Source organism: Jatropha curcas, chromosome 1, assembly GCF_041381405.1.
Source record: "Jatropha curcas cultivar XTBG-Jc1 chromosome 1, XTBG_Jcur_1.0, whole genome shotgun sequence".
In the NCBI taxonomy this organism is placed as follows: Eukaryota; Viridiplantae; Streptophyta; class Magnoliopsida; order Malpighiales; family Euphorbiaceae; genus Jatropha; species Jatropha curcas.
In genome coordinates this window covers 24,006,983-24,027,003 of record NC_143151.1, presented here as the reverse complement: position 1 = coordinate 24,027,003, position 20,021 = coordinate 24,006,983, and the positions used below count along the sequence as shown (strand labels likewise).

The 20,021-nt window shown below is 33.8% G+C and overlaps 1 long non-coding RNA gene across 1 annotated transcript; it reads left to right on the top strand.

Moving 5' to 3' along the window:
- The first annotated feature begins 1,277 nt into the window (after window positions 1-1,277).
- On the top strand, window positions 1,278-3,882 carry LOC149499197 (uncharacterized). Its single transcript, XR_016319969.1, has 2 exons — window positions 1,278-1,754; window positions 3,708-3,882. It is a non-coding gene; the product is annotated as an uncharacterized LOC149499197 (long non-coding RNA).
- The last annotated feature ends 16,139 nt before the right edge of the window (window positions 3,883-20,021 follow it).

The following is a 20,021-nucleotide window of genomic DNA, read 5'->3' as shown; positions in this document are numbered from 1 at the left end:
ATTGGTTATTCAGAGTTGATGGAAATAGAAGGAATGATACATCAGAGTATAGAAGTAAGAATTTCTATATTTTTGAGATTTCATGAACATATATATATAAAAAAAAAAAAAAATTTGTGGTTCGTGTTGATCTCACTATGCTTATATGAGAATAAATTCGAAGCCAAAATGATTAAGAGTTTATAAGTGATCATTGTGACGATAGAAAAGATTGGTTAATAGTTAATAGAAGTATGTACAAGTCATGGATGATTTATGGATTTTTGTGAGATATCTATGAAAAAAAAAAAAAAAAGGGTGGAATTGCTATGACTTAGTGAATTCTATTTGGATGGAACTACCAAATCGTTATGGATAAATGGTTAAGTTGGGATAGTCTATATGGCACATTGCATGGTTTGCATAACTTTGTGATGGTGTATAAATATTTTTATGTATTGAGATTTGGAACTTTGGTATTATTATTATTATTATTTTTTTTTCTTGAGTTGAACTTGCAAGTATGCATGATGTATATATGCATGACAGTGTTTGAGATTAAGTATCATGCAGCAATTAAGTTATTAACACTGTTATAATAATAAGCTATATGATCTCAGGAGAATACTGTTATGAGAATAAGCTATATGATCTCAGTATATGTTCATATAATCTCATCATGCTTTATGAGAATTGACTTGATGCAAATCTTCGAATATGATATTTAATGATATACCTTGATATGTATCTTATATGATGAAATGTTTGGTATGGGAGTTATATAGGTCATTGGATTGAGTGTTAGATAGAATAAGAGATGTTTATGGAGTTTTCTTGTAAGAGAATTAAAGAGGATAGTACAGATCTAAACGGTTCATATGCAAGAGAAGTTTATGTTATAATTATGAGATTAAAGTGCTAGCAAATTAAGGAAGAATAAATGAAGTCGGAAAAATATTATGAGATTTGTAATTATTTAATTCAAGTGAATTTCGAGGACGAAATTCTTTAAGGGGGGTAGAACTGTAACGCCCCATTTTTCTGTGTCTAAAATAGTAAGTTACCGGTCTGTGAATAGTATCATCAGTCCGGGAATAAATATTATTTTGGGCCGGAAAAATTACTATGTATGTTTAATATTTTCTATAATATTTTTGGAGTATGTATACATTATTTTTATGGGTAGAAAGTAAGTAATAAATATTTTTAGAGAATTTAGAAAATTTGTGAATAGTTAATTAAGGTGTGATATTAAGTAAGGAAAATTAGAGGCAATATTTGTATGGAGTAAATTTGAAATGGTGTTATATTAATTAAGGAAATTAGATGAATTATTTTTATGGAGTAAAGTTGAGGATTTTATTGTGTTAAATAATATTTTGAAGGAATTTAATTGGGAGAATATTTGTAGCCATTAGATTAGATTGACTCAATCCTAGCCATCCAATGTTGAGAAAAGACTAAAATACCCTTGTGCTCAATAATTTGAGCAACCACTTTCTCTCCTTCTTCTTCTCTTTGGCGTTGGCTATCTCCTTCTTCTTCTTCTTCTCTTTGTTTTTCTTCAACTTCATCCTTAGCTAAATCCATCAAATTCAACCCATTTAACTTGATTTAAGGAATCAATCCTAGAGTTTAAAGCTTGAGAAGTGATTTGTGGTGATTATTTTCAAGAAACTTGGAAAGCCAAAGGCTTAGGAAACCTCTACCAAGGAGTAAAGGCAAAGTTGGAGCTTAGAATGCTTTAATCTAAGCTTGCTAAGGCTTGTTTTAAAGTAAGTGTTCATAAATCCTCCTACCTTGTTTAAATTTTTGATTTTGTGAAGTTTCTACTATTTTGTGAAAATTGGGAATTTTATATGAAATGATTTGATTATTGAATTTTGGTGGTATAAATGTGTTCTTGGGAGATTTCTAAGCATGTTTATATGTAGAATTGATGAGGAAAACATTTTCTTCTTCATCTTCCAAAAGTGGCAGAACCTATTGATGAAAAAGGCCTTAAGATTTCTTGTTCTCTTTGTTGGTTTATGCTCTTAAGATGATGTATGATGAGTATGAAATATGTGGTAGAAATCCCTACCTTGTATATGATTTAAGTAAGCTGAAATTGGGAAAAATGTTATTGAGTGAGATTAAGGACTATTTTTCGATCCTTTCGAGTTTTCCTTTGTGTCTGAGTCCTTCATGAAAGTTATAGGTCTACTTCTTAGCTTTCCAACCCATCCTCTTGTGTCCTATTTGGATATATATAGTTCAACTTATGGCTGAAAAACCCAAACTGACTCTGTTATGACGAGCTACATGCATCACTGAATTGAGTGCCCATTTTGACCACTATAATGATAAGATTATATTCTGAGTTCTTCATGAGAGTTGTTTCCCTGTGTCTTGAGACTTCTCTGGTTTTGGATTGGTTTGATTTGAGTGTTTGGATAAGTAGGAATTGGATAAACATTGGAATTAGTGCTGCTGAATCAGGTCTGGACTATTGGTCTGTGTTCCTAGCCTTTTTTCACCATATTACAGATTGATCTGGGCTGTTGTCCCTTGATAACATTTGTAGAATTTTGTCTTAGCTTTCTAATGAATCAAACTTCACTTAATTTGGAAATCTATAACTCAAGTTATGTCCTAAAAACTCAGAAAAGGTCAAGGTGATATTAATGCTGGAAATTTTCTATGTCCTAAATCGAAGGGTTATTTGGATAAAAGTATGTATAAATCATGTGTGATGAAGTGCTCTTGATTATTTGTATGTTTTAGAATTTATTTGACAAAAATAAAACATAAGTGTGAGAAGGGTTGTTGTGGATATGATTAAATGGATATAAATTGGAAAGGTGTGGAATTGATTTAGATAATGCATGATGAGGGTTGAAATGGATACTTTTGTGCATAAGAGTTATGTTAGCATGCGTGATTGGAGAAGGAAATTCCTCCCCTTGGTACCACCTTAGTGTAGTAAAGCTTACATAATTATTATATATATGACATAAGTATGATTATTTGATAACTTTTATATGTTTAGAGTTTTAACAAAGAAATGGGTATTTAAGGTGTAAGTGCTTTGTATATATATACTATCTTAAAAAGAATGTGGTAATTTGTGTAAGTTGTAAGTTGAGAAATTTTGAAGTGATGGGTATTAAGTAATGAAGTGTTTTTGATTAAGAATTATTGCTTTTGTGCAAGAATGATTTTGATTTGGGCTCTACTATGCATGATTGAAACGTGGTATGATGAGATTGATTTTGTTATTGTGAAGCTATGATCATATGCTAGGGTTATCAGCCCTTATAAATAGGCGGACGCGCTTATTTGTGTGATGGGGGTGGTGCTTTCATAGGCCACGGTGGTGCTTTCATAGGCCACGATTGTGTGATGGGGGTGGTGCTTTCATAGGCCATGGTGGTGCTTTCCTAGGCCACGATTGTGTGATGGGGGTGGTGCTTTCATAGGCCACGAGTATGTGATGGGGGTGGCGCTAACATAGGCCACGATCAAATCTGCTTATGTTCATTCTGCATGAGTATGAGCCTTAACGAAAAATAACATTTTATTGTTGCTATAAATGTAAATGCATGTTAATATTTGAGATTTTATGATTATAAATGATTTTACGAAATTTGTGTTTTAAGTAAGTTGCCATCGCAATTTTGGTAAGTATGTGAATTATGAGCACCACTGAGTTTTATACTCAGCGCGTCGATTTTTATCACGCGTAGGTTGAAGATGTGGTTGCTACTTGAAGAGTAGAAGCATCTTATCAAAGCAGAAGTCACTAATTTGGTAGTAGTCGATTGAGATTTATGTACTTAAGAATTATGGCATGTATAATTATTACATTTTTTGGAGATTATGTTATTTGAATTATATGTAATAATAAATTATTTTGGTTTATATATTTGGAGATAAGCATAGGATTTATTAAATGAGTGAATATGAAATATTTTAAGTCAGTTGATATGATTACTTCATTAAGACTTGATATCTATAATGAATGCAAGTAATTGATGAATCGAAAATACTATTGAGGATTTATTTAGTTATGAAAACATAAAAGTGTTGTTGTGTTATAATAATTATTTGGAGATGTTGGACATTTGGAGTTTCATTGGGAGTATTTTGTATTCACATGTTTGGCGAGCTCAGTTTTTAAAGGGATATTCTTACAGTATTTTTGTAGGATTGTTCCCAATGTATATATATTAAAAAAAAAAGATAAGAAAATGAAATGACATTTCTATTATAAAAAAAAATAATATACTCGTGAAACTTGTGAATACCCAATTACTTCTAATGTAAAATTTTAGTTTTATGATTTATATGTTAAGTTAAGACGGTGTCTCCGGCACCGAATGTGGCATCCGCCGTCGAGTCTCTCGGGATTGGGTGGCGGGTGTTACACTTTGAGTACCCAGATACTTCAAACTTTTATGATCTGTGAAGATATAGCATTTCTCACCATAAAGATAATGTCTCCATATCTTCAATGCAAATACAATGGCTGCAAGTTCCAAATCATGTGTAGGATAATTCCTCTCATGTGGTTTAAGTTGGCGTGATGCGTAAGCAATAACATATCTATCTTGCATCAACACACAACCTAAGCCATTATGAGAAGCATCACTATAAACAGTAAACTCTTTACCTGGATTAGGTAAAGTCAAAACCGGCGCTTCAGTCAAGCACTTCTTTAGCTTATCAAAGCTCTCCTGACATTTATCTGTCCATTCAAATCTAACGTTCTTCCGTAATAGTTTAGTTAAGGGCAGAGCAATGATAGAAAATCCCTTAACAAACTTGCGATAATAGCCAGCCAAACCCAAGAAACTACGAATCTCAGAAACATTCTTAGGTGGCTTCCAACTGGAAATAGCCTCAATCTTACCAGGATCCACTGCAATACCCTCTGCAGATACAATATGACCAAGAAAAGCAACTTGTGCTAACCAGAATTCACATTTAGAAAACTTAGCATAAAGTTGTTTTTCTCGACGAGTTTGCAAAATAATTCTTAGGTGCTTATCATGCTCTTCTCTATCTTTGGAATATACCAGAATGTCATCAATAAAAACCACAACAAATTGGTCAAGGTAAGGTTTGAAGATCGTGTTCATCAAAGCCATGAATGCTGCTGGAGCATTAGTTAATCCGAATGGCATAACTAGAAACTCATAATGGCCATAGCGAGTCCTGAATGCCGTCTTAGGAATACTCTGCTCTTTAACTCTGAGTTGATAATACCCCGATCTCAAATCTATCTTAGAGAATACAGAAGCACCTTGAAGCTGATCAAAGAGATCATCAATCCTTGGCAAAGGATACTTATTCTTGACTGTGACCTTATTCAACTGACGGTAATCGATGCACAACCGTAAACCGCCGTCTTTCTTCTTTACAAATAGCACTGGAGCTCCCCATGGTGACACACTAGGACGAATAAACCCCTTATCAAGCAATTCCTGTAATTGTGCTTTCAATTCTTTTAATTCAGCAGGAGCCATCCTGTAAGGAGTAATGGAGATCGGTTGAGTCCCTGTCATAACCTCAATCTCAAATTCAACTTCCCTTTCTGGCGGCAATCCTGGTAACTCTTCTGGAAAAACATCTGGAAAGTCACACACAGTAGGAATGTCCTTAAGACTAGGAGTACCTACCCTTGTGTCCACAATGTGAGCTAGGTATGCCTCACACCCATGACGGATCAATTTCTGAGCTAAAGCTGCAGTTATCACAGATGAAGGAAGTATCTGTCTCTCACCCTGTATCACCACATCTATATATTCTGGCAGTTTAAATAGTATCTTCTTAAGGTCACAATCAACCACTGCTTGATATTTTTTTAACCAATCCATGCCCAAAATAACATCAAAATCTCCGAAAGGCATCTCAACTAAATCAGAAGGGAATACATGATCTTGGATTATGAGTGGGCAATCAGGATATAATTTGTTAACAATAACCTCCTGTCCTAATGGACTCGATACAAGCACGTCATACCCCAATCTCAAACAAGGAACAGATGCATAGCAAGTCTTTTTACTTCAGGAAGATGCATATGAGTGGTGGAAGACAGTTCCTAGGAGCAGAGTGCAGCCACCAGTTCTGACTTGGACAGACTTCCTGAGGGAGTTTAAGAAAAAGTATGTTCCATCTAGCTATGTGGATGCCAGAATAGAAGAGTTTCTGCAGCTCAGACAGGATCATAGGACTGTAGCTGAGCAAGAAATCTCACACAGTTGGTTTGTCTCTTACCCTTGAAAAGAGATAACATAGTGGAGGATCTCAAGATGCGTCTTGGGGAGTGGATGTAGGCGAGTTAGTGCCGAACCACTATAAATCTCTGTGTTTATCTTCTTTTACTTTCTGAAGTTCTGCTTGATTATATTCTATTTACGCAACTGTTAATCTGTTTAGAAATGCGATGTTGTTAATGAGTTTCTGATTCTAATCGTGAATAAGCTTTATCTCTGTGGAACATTAGAACTCTGGATTTCTGTATTGTGATTTTACCAAGTTCTAATCTGTCCTTCTATATTCAGTGTAATTCACAATATGAATTATAATCAGTTTTCTAATCTTGCTTAAAGCTTTGTGAACCAGTTCTAAAATGCAATAATTGTTCTTCACAGAGTCTTTCTAATCTTGCAATAAGCTTTGTGAGGAAGTTCTAAACTTGATAACTAACTCTCACAAATGCTTTCTAATTCCGCTGCAATAGAATTTTGATTTTTGTTTTTGAAAGTTAAATTTTTAGAAAACCCAATTCACCCCCCCTCTTGGGTTGTGCCATACATAAATGGGACCCACAATCTGGTATCAGAGCTCTTGGCTCTTGACTTACCAAAGCTTAACCGCTTGAGAGAAAAGATCCCATGGCAGCCCCACTTCCTCTTACATCTTTGAAGGTCAATCTGTTTCTAGACCACCTCTGTTCAATGGCTCTAATTACTCTTATTGGAAAACCAGAATGGAAAACTTTATAAAATCAGTTGATATAAATTGCTGGAGGAATGTTATAACTGGTCCTCGTATTCCTATGAAAACTGTTGACAATGAAAGAGTTCCAAAAACAGAAGAAGAATATAATGATGCCGATTGGAATGACATATCTATAAATGCAAAAGCCATTAATATTCTTCACTGTGCATTAGATCCAACAGAATATAACAAAGTGTCTGGATGTAAGTCTGCAACGGAAGTATGGGAAAAACTTAGAGTTACTTATGAGGGTACTGATCGAGTGAAGGAATCCAGAATCAATATCCTTTGGAGAGAATATGAAATGTTTAGTATGAAAGAGGGAGAGACTATAGCTGAACTAAATTCCAGATTTACAAATATAGTTAATCCTTTGAGAACTCTTGGAAAGGAAATTTTAGAAGATGAGCTTGTTAAGAAAATCCTTAGAATTCTACCTAAAAAATGGGATTCTATAGGAACTGTAATGAACTATAAAGAAACTCCTGTAACGTATGATTATTTGATAGGAGCTCTTGTTTCAGAAGAGATGAAATCTTCTTTGTCTGTAGAAGATAAGAAAAAGAAAGGACTGGCTTTGAAAGTAGTTTCTAATGAAGAAAGTTCTTCTGATCTTGATAGTGATGATTTAGCACTTGTTGCTAAGAGATTCAAGAAGTTCTATAAAAAAGGTGGAAGGCCACAGAAAAAGTTTATCAAAAAGAACTTTTGACCTAAAAATAGTGTAACATCCCTTCCCGGTCCACCCGTTAACACGAATGAACCGAGCCGAGACGCTACAATCTGGTTGAACTTATATCCTGTCATGCTGATATCATCCTGTATGCTAAATATGAATATAAAACACTCCCAATTAAATGTCAAACTTTCAATATCTCCAACTAATCATCATAACACAACAACACTTTATATATATAGTCATAACTGTATAAATCCTCAATAGCAGTTAATATCCAACAATTAATGTCATTCATGATCTATATCAAGTCTTCATGACCTCATCATACCAACTATAGTCAAATATTTCAAGCATTTCCTCCAAATACTTACACCACAATAATTACATGCTTCAATTATATTTCCAATCACATAAGCTCTATCAAATGTAATAATTATACATGCCATAAACCTTAATACATGCCATAATTCTTAATGATATTACTCTCGATCTACTACTCCTAAATTCGTCACTTCTGTTTTGATAGTACTCTTCAAGTCTTCAAGTAGCGACCACGATCTTCAACCTACGCGTGATAAAAATCGACGCGCTGAGTATAAAACTCAGTGGTGCTCATAATTCACATACTTAACAAAGTGTGGTGGCAACTAACTTAAAATACAAATTTCATAAAGCATTGATCATCATAGGATCAGTAAATTTCAACATAAATGTCTCTTTATAGCAACGAATAAACTTCTAATTCATAAACATCAATAATTTAGTTCTAATTATCTCATAACTCCTTTACATGAACCTGTAATCACACACTATGATACTAGCATGATCTTACCTGCTGTTCATTGTGTTGTATGGATGAGATCAATAAACATGTAAGAATACATAACAGTATATGTTCATTGTCTTACTTGCTATTCATTATGTTGTATGACTTATGCACTTTTAGTCACATCATATAAGTTATGATTAATAACATCTCATGACTGTATGGCTCCTTAAAGATTCAATAACTAAACTTGTAAGCATATATAGCATTATACTTTCATGATCTTACCTGATGTTCTTTATGCTGTATGAATTCTGCAACTTTGATTAAACTCAGTGAATATCACAATGAATAAAGAAACATATAAGCACATACATATGTAGAAATAAACATGTACTCACATATGGAATGTAAGCACACATATCATGATACTTTCATTTTACCTTGATGATCTTTCTTGCTGTTTAGTATACTATATGATTCATGCAATGTTATGTCAAGATATCTGTATGGCTCCATAAGGTTATAGTGAAACCGAAGTGATAAGAAAAACTGTATGAAACTGGATGAAACTGTATGCTTGGCTGCTATGGCCTATTTAATCATATCCACTCAACGGCCTGTAGCCGGAGTACCAAACTGTATGGGGCGCAGATCTGCTATTCTATGTCGCGACATAGCCTTATCTACATGGTTTCTACCTAACCTCAATGGAGCATAATAATGGAATGACAATAGATAAAATAAAAGCACAGTAACTGTGTCATAATTTGCATGCTTGTATCATGTTAGTTTTCACACGCTTGTGTCATAAAAATTAACTGCTTCATCATTTCATAAAATTTAGTGCTTACCTGTATGCTGATAGCCTCGCCAAGCTGGCAACTTGTGTCATGTTAGTTTCACACCATTTGCATGCTTGCATTTTGTGTTTATACATGTGTTCATGTTGTCTTTTTGCTTTAAAATGGTTGAAGACATACAAGTTGAGAAAAGGAATACAAGTGCATAGAATTCATACCTTCATACACCATTTCACATCATTTCACAATTGCATAGAATACAATTACAAGTTGTGTTTACCTCATTTCACATCATTTGCATGCTTGCATGTTGTTTTGATGCATGTTCTAATGTTGTCTTTTTGTTTTAAAATGATTGGAGGCATATAAGTTGAGCAAAGGAATACAATTGCATTGAAAATGAAGTCAAAAGAGCATAAAAACATAAGTCGCGAGTGCGCAAATGAAATTCGCGAGCGCGCAAAGCACCAAAAGAGAGTCAGTGAGTTTACAGGCCAAGTCGCGAGCGCGCAAATGAAATTCGCGAGCGCGCGACGTGTTTTCCAGCCTGCGCAGTCTATACTCTTTTTGCCATATCTCTCAATATATAACTCCGATTTGGGTGATTCAAAAACCCATGTAAAGCTAACACATAGAGGAACAAATAACTCTTCTATGACACTTCCTAATTCCATCATTAAATGGGGTAAAAATCAAGGTGAAGTTACTAGTAACTTTTCCAGCAAAACTTGTTTCAGCATGAACTCAATATCTACTTCATTTATTCATTTCATCTCATGCTTTTTCACCATTTTCAGTCATCTTACTCAACATGAAACAACATATTTTCTCATTATCAACACACCACACAAATTCTCATGCAAGGAAATTAATTAAACGAAAAGAGATAGCACACCTTCACTTAACAAGCTTGGAATCTTTTTCTTAGCTTCCTTTTTACCTTTGAGCTCACCTCTCCTATACATGAGAATTCTTATGAATCATCTAAAAATATCACCAAATGATTCAAGTATGAAATTCAAGAAGGTTTACTTACTTGGATAGAATAGAAGTTGAATTAATGTTTGAATCCCATTAACATCTTCACTACCATTAAAAGTGATGGAGAAAGGAAAGTGGAAGAGAAAAGTAGAGGAAGAAGATGAAGATAAGGATGAAGAAATGACAAGGAATGGAACTCACGGGTACATCTCCAAAATATCATGGATTTTTATGTGAAAATTACCAAATGGTACCTCAAGTGTCAAAATGGTACAACTTAATACCTCAACTTTATATTTTAGTGCAAGCAAGTCCTAATCCTTATACTTTGATCTTTTTGTTTCCTTCAAGTAAGTCCACTTCTTTTCCTTATTGCAATTACATCCCATTCTAGCCCACTCTAGACTCTAATGGATCGAACCGGGTTTTGGATCAGCCCGACTCGACTCTAAGCAATGACTCGATTCAATAGAAAAATGGGACGTTACAGTTCTACCCCCCCCTTAAAGAATTTCGTCCTCGAAATTCACTTACATTAAACACTTACAACTCTCCTAATAGTTTCCAACTCAATTTGATTCTTCGTTCATCGGCTAGCACTTACTAGCCTTATGTTCTCCACATGATTCTCCCAAATGAACATCCATACTAGCTAATATATCCAGTCCATATCAGCACTCAATCCAAAGACCTATATATTGCCCATTCTAAACATATCAGCATATCATAGACATATCATATACATATCATATCATCATCTCATATACATATCAAGGCATTTCATTGCAATAGCCTATTCAAAGATTTGCATAAAGTAAATTCTCATAAAGCATGATGAGATTATAGAAACATATCCTAAGATCACATAGTTTATGTTCATAACTGTGTGAATAACTTCATGTCGTCATGGTACTTACTTTTATCATGGTACTTCTTCTCATCCACTGTCATGCATATATACATATAGTCATACATGCATACTTGCAAGTTCCACTCAAGAACAAAACAAAATGAAACCAAAGTTCCAAATGTCAATACATGAAAGTGATTATACACAATCACAAAGTTATGCAAATCATGCAATGTGCCATATAGATTATCTCAACTTGACCATTTATCCATAATGATTTGGTAGTTGCATCCAATTAGAATTCACTAAGTGATAGCAATTCCACCTTTCTGTTTTTTTTTTTTTTAACTCATAGATAGCTCACATAAATCCATAAATCATCCATGACTTATAAATACTTCTATTAGCGTTTAACCAATCTTTTCTGTCTGAAGAATGATCACTTATAAAATCTTGATCATTTTGGCTTAGAATTTATTCTCATATAAACATAGTGAGATCAACACGAACCACAATTTGTACATATTCATGAACTCTCAAAGTATAGTAAGTCTGATCTTGTATATACTCTGATGCATCATTACTTTATGTCCATCAAATCTTAATAACCATGATTCCTAATTTGTCACAAAAACTCTGAATGATTATCATCTCATTTAAATCATCCTAATTCATATTCCTTCACCTCTTTAATTGATGCTTTTCTTAATCTTAATTCACTCACATGACTAGATCCATTCTTACTTACCTAATTTCTTGGTATAACATCAATTCAATAGTTGGAAAACTATCTCTCCATGTCCAATGTCATTCATCATTTCTCTTAGTCATCATGGTCCAATATTTATATAACATCATTATCTTCGTTTGGTGTTTAGGAACCGTTTACTTTTTCCTCGGATCATAGACTCTCTCAATAAACACAAATCCTTATGTATAACTTACATAACATCTAGCATTCAACAAATATTTTAAACCTCAAAAATTAAATCTTGTTCAATATAATTCACACTTATACCATATTAACCCACAAGGTGCCACAATTCATACAGCTTCACTACTAGGCTCATCAAGAGTTAAATAATTGACTTCATCCTAAGAATCACCATACTTTTCTTATAACCATAGTACTTTATATTATTCCTGATAGTCATACATTTGAAAAATAGCTGATGAACACCACAATATACTTGACTCCACCAAATAGTAAGTATCTCTCATAAAAAGAAATCACTTCTCATAAATGGCTTGAAATAATGACATTAGTTCTTATGAAAACTACTCATCACTCATTCTTACAGCAAATCACATCGAATCATTCATCATTAAGATCATATATGTAAATACACCAATGAATATATGTATATATGTATTCTATCCAGCAAAATGCTTATCTCAATAGTCATAATAAGTTCCATTAACCAAAATCATGTAAACATCAATATTGTTCTTAACTAGATTCTAATGTCCTTAAATCCGAATCAGTTCATTTTCTTATTATATAAGACTAGCATCTCATCCTCAACATACTCCTTCCATAGGCACATGTACACACATTCATGCATTTTATGCATGCATTTCACATTCACATCATTTCACCTTTATACTCTTAATCATGCATAACTTAATATAGCTTTGTGCTTACATAACCATACAAGTGTACACTTCATCTTACATCTGTATCTACATATATGTTTTTTTCTTGTTTAAGCCATAAACCAATATACTTCATAGCTCATGAATTTATACAAGTAACTTCATTGTCATGTATAAAACAATCCTTCATTTATCAAAACTTTAGAAAACCACACTTGGAATTTTTTTTTTTTTTTTTTCAAAGTGTTCAGAGAAGAAGAATTTTCATAGCAAAATCATTTGTTCATAAGCAGCATAAACTATGCTTCTTCTGGAGTCAACATGAACAAATATTTTTACAAGTCATTCACGCTATCACAATCATGGATAAAAATCAGTTTCAAAATACATCTCATAATACTTATAACATTAAGAACTCATATCAACTCACGAAAATACACAAATCCTTAACACCTCAATAATATTTCATCTCCAATAACCACTATCTCGAATTCCCTATTCATTATTCTCTAAGAATATCCTCCATGCATAATGATCTAGAAGGATATAACCAGTAATCATCAATAGGAACCTCAATATATACTCCGCTTACCATAACACCATTCTCCAATGGCTGGTTGTTTCTAAGCAAACCAATATGGCATGTCTTTAACTTCAATTACTCCTATTCTCACTGCAAAATATATAACTTCCTACATATATACACATACAGTCCGAGAACCGCCTAAACCTAGGCTCTGATACCAAAAATTGTAACATCCCTTCCCGGTCCACCCGTTAACCCGAATGAACCGAGCCGAGACGCTACAATCTGGTTGAACTTATATCCTGTCATGCTGATATCATCCTGTATGCTAAATATGAATATAAAACACTCCCAATTAAACTTCAAACTTTCAATATCTCCAACTAATCATCATAACACAACAACACTTTATATATATAGTCATAACTGTATAAATCCTCAATAGCAGTTAATATCCAACAATTAATGTCATTCATGATCTATATCAAGTCTTCATGACCTCATTATACCAACTATAGTCAAATATTTCAAGCATTTCCTCCAAATACTTACACCACAATAATTACATGCTTCAATTATATTTCCAATCACATAAGCTCTATCAAATGTAATAATTATACATGCCATAAACCTTAATACATGCCATGATTCTTAATGATATTACTCTCGATCTACTACTCCCAAATTCGTCACTTCTGTTTTGATAGTACTCTTCAAGTCTTCAAGTAGCAACCACGATCTTCAACCTACGCGTGATAAAAATCGACGCGCTGAGTATAAAACTCAGTGGTGTTCATAATTCACATACTTAACAAAGTGTGGTGGCAACTAACTTAAAATACAAATTTCATAAAGCATTGATCATCATAGGATCAGTAAATTTCAACATAAATGTCTCTTTATAGCAACGAATAAACTTCTAATTCATAAAAATCAATAATTTAGTTCTAATTATCTCATAACTCCTTTACATGAACCTGTAATCACACACTATGATACTAGCATGATCTTACCTGCTGTTCATTGTGTTGTATGGATGAGATCAATAAACATGTAAGAATACATAACAGTATATGTTCATTGTCTTACTTGCTATTCATTATGTTGTATGACTTATGCACTTTTAGTCACATCATATAAGTTATGATTAATAACATCTTATGACTGTATGGCTCCTTAAAGATTCAATAACTAAACTTGTAAGCATATATAGCATTATACTTTCATGATCTTACCTGATGTTCTTTATGCTGTATGAATTCTGCAACTTTGATTAAACTCAGTGAATATCACAATGAATAAAGAAACATATAAGCACATACATATGTAGAAATAAACATGTACTCACATATGGAATGTAAGCACACATATCATGATACTTTCATTTTACCTTGATGATCTTTCTTGCTGTTTAGTATACTGTATGATTCATGCAATGTTATGTCAAGATATCTGTATGGCTCCATAAGGTTATAGTGAAACCGAAGTGATAAGAAAAACTGTATGAAACTGGATGAAACTGTATGCTTGGCTGCTATGGCCTATTTAATCATATCCACTCAACGGCCTGTAGCCGGAGTACCAAACTGTATGGGGCGCAGATCTGCTATTCTATGTCGCGACATAGCCTTATCTACATGGTTTCTACCTAACCTCAATGGAGCATAATAATGGAATGACAATAGATAAAATAAAAGCACAGTAACTGTGTCATAATTTGCATGCTTGTATCATGTTAGTTTTCACACGCTTGTGTCATAAAAATTAACTGCTTCATCATTTCATAAAATTTAGTGCTTACCTGTATGCTGATAGCCTCGCCAAGCTGGCAACTTGTGTCATGTTAGTTTCACACCATTTGCATGCTTGCATTTTGTGTTTATACATGTGTTCATGTTGTCTTTTTGCTTTAAAATGGTTGAAGACATACAAGTTGAGAAAAGGAATACAAGTGCATAGAATTCATACCTTCATACACCATTTCACATCATTTCACAATTGCATAGAATACAATTACAAGTTGTGTTTGCCTCATTTCACATCATTTGCATGCTTGCATGTTGTTTTGATGCATGTTCTAATGTTGTCTTTTTGTTTTAAAATGATTGGAGGCATATAAGTTGAGCAAAGGAATACAATTGCATTGAAAATGAAGTCAAAAGAGCATAAAAACATAAGTCGCGAGCGCGCAAATGAAATTCGCGAGCGCGCAAAGCACCAAAAGAGAGTCAGTGAGTTTACAGGCCAAGTCGCGAGCGCGCAAATGAAATTCGCGAGCGCGCGACGTGTTTTCCAGCCTGCGCAGTCTATACTCTTTTTGCCATATCTCTCAATATATAACTCCGATTTGGGTGATTCAAAAACCCATGTAAAGCTAACACATAGAGGAACAAATAACTCTTCTATGACACTTCCTAATTCCATCATTAAATGGGGTAAAAATTAAGGTGAAGTTACTAGTAACTTTTCCAGCAAAACTTGTTTCAGCATGAACTCAATATCTACTTCATTTATTCATTTCATCTCATGCTTTTTCACCATTTTCAGTCATCTTACTCAACATGAAACAACATATTTTCTCATTATCAACACACCACACAAATTCTCATGCAAGGAAATTAATTAAACGAAAAGAGATAGCACACCTTCACTTAACAAGCTTGGAATCTTTTTCTTAGCTTCCTTTTTACCTTTGAGCTCACCTCTCCTATACATGAGAATTCTTATGAATCATCTAAAAATATCACCAAATGATTCAAGTATGAAATTCAAGAAGGTTTACTTACTTGGATAGAATAGAAGTTGAATTAATGTTTGAATCCCATTAACATCTTCACTACCATTAAAAGTGATGGAGAAAGGAAAGTGGAAGAGAAAAGTAGAGGAAGAAGATGAAGATAAGGATGAAGAAATGACAAGGAATGGAACTCACGGGTACATCTCCAAAATATCATGGATTTTTATGTGAAAATTACCAAATGGTACCTCAAGTGTCAAAATGGTACAACTTAATACCTCAACTTTATATTTTAGTGCAAGCAAGTCCTAATCCTTATACTTTGATCTTTTTGTTTCCTTCAAGTAAGTCCACTTCTTTTCCTTATTGCAATTACATCCCATTCTAGCCCACTCTAGACTCTAATGGATCGAACCGGGTTTTGGATCAGCCCGACTCGACTCTAAGCAATGACTCGATTCAATAGAAAAATGGGACGTTACAAATAGCAACGTGCCTAAGAAAGAACTTTCTGAAGTGGTTTGTTATGAGTACAACAAGCCCGGCCATATCAAGCCTAATTGTCCTAAGCTGAAAAAGAAATCAAAGAAAGAAAAGCTGAAGCAAGCATTTGTAGCTGCTTGGAGTGACTCAGACGATTCTAATTCTGAAAGTCAAAGTGACCAGGAGGAAACTGCGAATATTTGTCTAATGGCCACTATCGATTCTGACTCCAAGGAAATCAGAACTTCGACTTCAACACAGAAAGCTGAAAGTAGTGAAGCAAATGAAAAAGGCCAAAAACGTGATGAAAGCAATGTAAGTATCTCTGAACTTGAATCAGAAAGTGATCTTCTAGATACTTATAATAACCTTTGCACTGAATTTGAAAAGCTTGTTAGAAAGCATGAAGTTCTAAAGAAAGACTTCAGAAAATTGAAAACTGAATGTAATCATTTGAAAGATGCTTTTTATCAAGAAGTTACATGCAAAGATCTTATCGTTGAAATCAAAGATCTTAAAGATTGCAATGACAAATTTTCTGAAAATCTGAAACACTTTAAAGAAAAATGTCAAAATCTGAATTCTGAAAATGTATCTTTGAAAACTGAGATTAGAATTCTAAAGTCAATTTCAGAATCGTTTTCTAAAGAAAAGACAAGTTCTAACTGTGATAGCATTTCAAAACAGAATCATGTTTCTAATATGAAAAATGCTATTTCTAATGTTGCGACTTTGGAACATCAGAAGCAATTTGAAAAATCTGTTAGTCTCAACAAAAAGAAAAATCATAGTAAGTTGAATACACCTGTTACCACTAACCCTCCAGGACCCAATACGAGTTGGGTACCTAAATCTGCGTGATTTTTTCAGGTGTGCCTAAGGAGTGAGCTGAAAACAGAAATGTGGTACATGGACAGCGCTTGCTCTAGGCATATGATTGGTGATAGAAAGAAATTCACCAGATTAGAAAAGAAAAAGGGAGGTACAATGAGCTTTGGAGATAAAGCTAAAGGTAAAATCATTGGTATTGGTGTGGTAGGTTCTAATCCTTCAATAGAAGATGTATGCTTAGTAGAAGGATTACATTATAACTTGTTAAGTGTAAGTCAGATTTGTGATAAAAATAAAAGAGTGATCTTTGAACCCTCTTACTGTGAAGTTCAGAACATGCATGATAACAAAACTTTATTTGTTGGAAAAAGGTTTGGGAACATATACCTAGTTGATCTTTCTGATATGCATAACCTAGACATTTGCTTAGTTTCTGTTGACAATTCTAGTTGGTTATGGCATAGAAGACTTGGACATGCAAGCATGCACCTTATTTCTAAACTGTTTAAGAAAGACTTGGTTCGTGGTTTGCCAAAGCTAAAGTTTGAAAAACATCACATTTGTGATGCTTGTCAATTGGGCAAACAAATCAGAACATCTTTCAAATCTAAGGGCATGGTTTCTACTTCTAGACCTTTAGAATTGCTACACCTTGATTTATTTGGACCTATTACTCCTTCTAGTCTTGGAGGTAAATCTTATGCATTTGTTATTATTGATGATTACTCTAGATTCACTTGGACACTCTTCCTTAGAAATAAGGATGAGTCGTATGACATGTTTGTTCATCTTTGCAAGAGAATACAGAATGAGAAAGGATACAACATCTCTGCGATTAGAAGTGACCACGGAAGAGAATTTGAAAATCAGAAATTCGATGCTTTTTGCAAAGAATCAGGAATCTTCCATAACTTCTCTGCACCTAGAACACCCCAGCAGAATGGAGTTGTAGAACGCAAGAATAGAACACTCCAGGAAATGGCCAGAACAATGCTGAGTGATTCTAATTTACCAAAGTATTTCTGGGCAGAAGCAGTTAACACTGCCTGTTATATTCTAAACAGGGCATTGGTAAGATCTAAACTGAAAAAGACTCCATATGAGCTATACAAAGGTAAAAAACCAAACATTGGTTACTTTCACATCTTTGGGTGTAAATGTTTTATTCTAGATAATAAGAAAAATCATCTTGCTAAATTTGATGCTAAATCTTATGAAGGAATTTTTCTAGGATATTCTAGTAATAGTAAAGCATATAGGGTGTTTAAAAAGAAAACTCTAGTTGTAGAAGAATCTATCCATGTTGTGTTTGATGAATCTGATTCTACTTCTAGAATATTAGAAAATGATGATGATGTTGTAGATTTTAATCAAGAAAAGCAGAATGAACAATCAGAACAACTAGAACAGCCAGAAAGTGAGCAGAACATTGAAAATCAGGCTGAACCAGAAACTGAACATGAAGATCAGAACGCAACAGAAAGTCAAATGCCAGAAACAAAAAATGTGAATTCTGAATTACCAAAAGAGTGGCGATTCCACAAGTATCATCCTCAAGTGAATATCATTGACAACCCTTCAGAAAGGATGATGACTAGAGCTCAACTTAGAAGATATTTTGGTAATGTTGCTTTCGTTTCTCAATTAGAACCTAAAAATTTGGAAGATGCTCAAAATGATGAAAATTGGATTATTGCCATGCAAGAAGAACTAAATCAGTTTGAAATAAACCAAGTTTGGAAACTTGTTTCTAGACCTAAAAATCATTCTGTTATTGGTACTAAATGGGTGTTTAGAAATAAGCTTGATGAACAAGATAATGTTGTGAGAAACAAAGCAAGGTTAGTGGCTCAAGGTTACAACCAAGAAGAGGGCATCGATTTTGATGAGACTTTTGCTCCGGTTGCTAGACTTGAGGCCATTAGAATGCTTTGTGCATTTGCATGTTTTAAAAACTTCATGTTATATCAAATGGATGTGAAAAGTGCTTTTCTAAATGGTGTTCTAAATGAAGAAGTGTATGTAGAACAACCACCCGATTTTGAAGTTTATAATAAACCAAATCACGTTTATAAACTTACTAAAGCACTTTATGGTTTAAAACAAGCTCCTAGAGCTTGGTATGAAAGATTAAGTAAGTTCTTGTTAGAAAATGGTTTTTCTAGAGGAAAGGTTGATACTACACTATTTATTAAGAATAAAGCACCTGATATTCTAGTTGTGCAAATCTATGTTGATGACATAATCTTTGGTTCAACTAACGACCTTCTTTGCAAGGAATTTTCTAAGATTATGCAGGGTGAGTTTGAAATGAGTATGATGGGAGAATTAAACTTCTTCCTTGGGCTTCAAATCAAACAATGTGACAATGGAATCTTCATAAACCAAGGCAAGTACACTCGAGAATTGTTAAAAAGGTTCAAAATGGAGAATGCCAAGGTATGTAGTACACCAATGAGTCCATCCTCAAAATTAGAAAAAGATGAAAATGGAAATGTGATATCCTACCGAGTCGAGTCTTTGCATAGAGTCGAGTTGAACCAAACCCGGTTGGGGTAGAATGGGATTATAAGTGGACTTACTTGAATGAGAGAAAAAGATCAAAGTATAAGGGTTAGGATTTACTTGCACTAGAATATTAAGTTGAGGTATTAAAAGGTAACATGTAGAAAATGTAGGTCTTGTTTGGTAATTATACCATACAATTAAAGAGATGGTTGGGAAGTATACGAGCCTTCCATTTGACTTTGCTTTCTTCATTTTCTTCACCTTCATCTTCAACGTCTTCTTCATCTTCTTCATC